The sequence below is a fragment of the Mesoplodon mirus genome (assembly GCF_964341445.2).
Source record: "Mesoplodon mirus genome assembly, contig: HAP1_SCAFFOLD_74, whole genome shotgun sequence".
Lineage (NCBI taxonomy): Eukaryota > Metazoa > Chordata > Mammalia > Artiodactyla > Ziphiidae > Mesoplodon > Mesoplodon mirus.
Genome location: NW_028295786.1, coordinates 2,141,524 through 2,146,007, shown reverse-complemented (window position 1 = coordinate 2,146,007; position 4,484 = coordinate 2,141,524).

Here is a 4,484-nt window from a genome sequence, read left to right as displayed (position 1 = left end):
TTTTTTAATTTGGAGATATAAACATGGAAATAATGCATGAATATAAAGACGACTATGTGAAGGGAAATACTTTTTTTCTGTTTTCTTTTATTAAATGCTATTTATTTTTATTTTTTTAAATTTATTTCTTTTATACAGCAGGTTCTTATTGGATATCTATTTTATACATATAAGTGTGCACATGTGAATCCCAGTCTCCCAGTTCATCCCACCACCACCCTCACATGGCGTTTCCCCCTTGGTGTCCATATGTTTGTTCTCTACATCTGTGTCTCTATATCTGCCCTGCAAACCGGTTCATCTGTACCATTTTTCTAGGTTCCACATATATGCATTAATATACAATATTTGTTTTTCTCTTTCTGACTTACTTCACTCCGTATGACAGTCTCTAGATCCATCGAGGTCTCTACAAATGACCCAATTTCATTCCTATGTATGGCTGAGTAATATTCCATTGTATATATGTACCACATCTTTATTCATTCGTCTGTCTGTGGGCACTTAGGTTGCTTTCATTACCTGGCTATTGTAAATAGTGGTGCAATGAATATTGTGGTGAATGTGTATTTTTGATTTATGATTTTCTCTGGGTATATGCCCAGTAGTGGGATTGCTGGATTATATGGTAATTCTATTTTTACTTTTTTAAGGAACCTCCATACTGTTCCCCATAGAGACTGTATCAATTTACATTCCCAACAATAGTGGAAGAAGGTTCCTTTCATCCATACCCTCTCCAGCATTTGTTGTTTGTAGATTCTCTGTTGATGCCCATTCTAACAGGTGTGACATGACACCTCATTGTAGTTTCCATTTCCATTTCTCTAATAATTAGTGATGTTGAGCAGATTTTCATGTGCGTACTGGCCACCTCTATGTCTTCTTGGAAGAAATGTCTATTTATATCTTCTTCCATTTTTGTATTGGGTTGTTTGTTTTATTAATATTGAGCTGCAGGAGCTGTTTATATATATTGGAGATTAATCATTTGTCCATTGATTCATTTGCAAATATTTTCTGCCATTCTGAGGGTTGTCTTTTCATCTTGTTTGTAGTTTCCTTTGGTTTGCAAAAGCTTTTTTGTACCCTTAGGTCCCATCTGTTTATTTTTCTTTTTTATTTCATTACTATAAGAGGTGGATCAAAAAAGATCTTGCTGTGATTTACGTCAGAGTATCCTTCGTAAGTTTTCCTCTCAGAGTTTTATACTGTCCGGCCTTACATTAAGGTCTCTAATCCATTTTGAATATATTTTTATGTATGGTGTTGGGGAGTGTTCTAATTTCATTCTTTTACATGTAGCTGTCCATATTTCCCAGCACCAATGATTGAAGAGACTGTCTTATCTCCATTTTATAGTCTTGCCTCCTTTGTCATAGATTAGGTGACCATAGATGTGTAGGTTTATCCCTGTGCTTTCTTTTTTTTTTCCTTTTACACGTTTATTGGAGTGTAATTGCTTTACAATGGAGTGTTCGTTTCTGCTGTATAAAAAAGTGAATCAGCTATACATATACAAATATCACCAGATCCCCTCCCTCTTGCATCTCCCTCTCACACCCCATATCCCACCCCTTTATGTGGTCACAAAGCACCAAGCTGATCTCCCTGTGCTATGTGGCTGCTTCCCAGTAGCTATTGGTGTTACATTTGGTAATGTATTTATGTCCATGCCACTCTCTCACTTCATCCCAGCTTACCCATCCCCCTTCCGGTGTCCTCAAGTTCATTCTCTATGTCTGTGTCCTTAATCCTGTCCTGCCACTAGGTTCTTCAAAATCTTTTTTTTTTCTTCATTAGATTCCGTATATCTCTGTTAACATACAGTATTTGTTTTTCCCTTTCTGACTTACTTCACTGTGTCGGACAGATTCTAAGTCCATCCACCTCAGTACAAATAACTCAGTTTTGCTTCTTTTTATGGCTGAGTAATACTCCATTGTATATATGTGCCCGATCTTCTTTAAACTTTCATCTGTCGATGGACACTTAGGTTGCTTCCATGTCCTGACTATTGTAAATAGAGCTACAATGAACATTTTTCTACATAACTCTTTTTGAATTATGGTTTTCACAAGGCAATTGCCCAGTAGTTGGATTGTTGTGTCATATGGTACTTCTATTGTTAGTTATTTAAAGGAACCTCCATACTGTTCTCCCTAGTGCCCATATCAATTTACATTCCCACCCACAGTGCAAGTGTTTTCCCTTTTCTCCAATAAAGGCCTCTCCAGCATTTATTGTTTTGTAGATTTTTTTGATGATTGCCACTCTGACTGCTGTGAGGTGATACCTCACGGTAGTTTTGATTTGCATTTCTCTAATGATTAGTAATGTTCTACATCCTTTCATGTGTTTCTTGGTAATCTGTATATCTTCTTTGGATAAATGTCTATTTAGGTATTCTGCCCGTTTTTGGATTGGGTTGTTTGTTTTTGTGATATTGAGCTACATGAGGGGCTTGTAAAGTTTGGAGATTAATCCATTGTCAATTGCTTCATTTGAAAATATTTTCTCCCATTCTGAGGGTTGTTTTTGCATCTTGTTTATGTTTTCCTGTACTCTGTAAAAGCTTTTAAGTTTCATTAGGTCCCATTTGTTGATTTCTGTTTTTATTTCCATTTCTCTAAGTGGTGGGTCAAAAAGGATCTTGCTGTGATTTATGTCATAGAGTGTTCTGCCTATGGTTTCCTCTAAGTTTTTTATAGTGTCTGGTCTTATATTTAGATCTCTAATCAATTTAGAGTTTATTTTTGTGTATAGCGTTATGGAGTGTTCTAATTTCATTCTTTTATGTGTAGGGGTCCAGTTTATCCAGCACCAATTACTGAAGAGACTGTCTTTTCTCCATTGTATATCCTTAGCTCCTTTGTCATAGATGAGATAGCCATAGGTATGTAGGTTTATCTCTGGGCTTTCTGTCCTGTTCCAATGATCTGTGTTTATGCCAATCTACATACACTTGATTCCATTATGGAGACATATAAATACATAGGTTTCAAGGTTATTACCAGTCAGATATATTCCTCTTCAGTGAATAGGGTGTTTTGTGTCCAGTTCATTGAGAAAGGAGTAGGTCTTGTCTATTACATATTTGGTATATGGAATGGGATCTGTGCTAATTTCAAACTCTGCTTTTACACATCACCCCACGTCACCTTTCCCCTTAAGGAGGAATAAGTGTGTTTTCTAAATGTGTAACTCTGTTCACATTTGAAATTCAGTTCATGTGTAGCCATGTTTACATTCCCTCTATAAGTGATATATTACAATATTTTTTTTTCTTTGTGGCTCATTTCACTTAGCATCATTATACCTAAAGCCACTCATTATGCTGCTATTGGCCTTATGACATTGATTTTATATCTGAGTGACATTCCATTGTATATAAGTACCACAACATCTATATCCATTTTTTTCCCTTTCCTGGGATATTTAAAGTGTACCGAAGTCGAGGTTCTTGTAAACAGAGCAGCCCTAAAGTTTGGGCTGGCTGTGTGTTGTGGATTTTTAGTTTTCCCAAAATACACGTCCATGAGTGGAAGTGTGCTATGCTCTGTAGCTCTGTTTTAGAAAACAACATACAGTTCTCCAGAGAGGCTGTTGGCAATTTACATCCTGTCCATCGGCATAACCAGACTCCCTTTTCTCCATGGCCTGTCCTGCATTTGTGGTTTTTACACTATTTGTGGATGGCCCTTTTGACTGGAGGTAAGGGACACTTCTATGTAGTGTGGATTTGCAATGCCTGATGGCTTGCTTGCCCAAAAAGGGCGTATGCATTTTTTCCCGAATATATTCAAGAAAATACACATACTCCCTTTCAGCCTAGGGCAAAATTGTCAAAGTTCTGTCACTTTTCATGTGCTTTAAAGACAACTCCAATCTACCTCTTGAAATCTGTGTCCTTCAATTCTGCCTTGCATTCAAATCCTCTTCACTTCCTTACCTCAATATATTTCTGGATGATAGTTGTCCTTTATAACTCGGCAAGTTTGTGAATTGCTGTGCCCCTGATTTCCATTTTTCAACTCGCCTCTTTGTGAGCTGGCTGCAATACCGCAGCATGGCTGTTGGCCCTAGTCTTGTTCTGGGGTGTCAGGCTGAGCCTTTGGTTAATTCTTCTTGCTGATGGGAACCTAGAGTGACATGTGCCCATCCAAACACCTACAGCTAATCTCTCATTTGTTTCCCCTCTTCCTGTTCATCCTCTGCACAATTTGCAAACTGTGCATAACAGGAGGGTAAAGGCGCTGACACTCCAAGTGGGGGGATTTTTAGTAATGCAGATGGAATGGCGAAGCCGAGCACAACAAAAGGAAAAATGAGGTACCTTTTAGAAAACTTTCCCAATTACACAGTGTACCATCCACTGGGTTTCCCATGCATGCTTTAACTGTAGGAAGATTCCCTTAAACTTGGAGAGTTGGGACCACTAGAATGGGTAGTACACAGTATTGCTCTAAGTGGTGTTCTTTTGC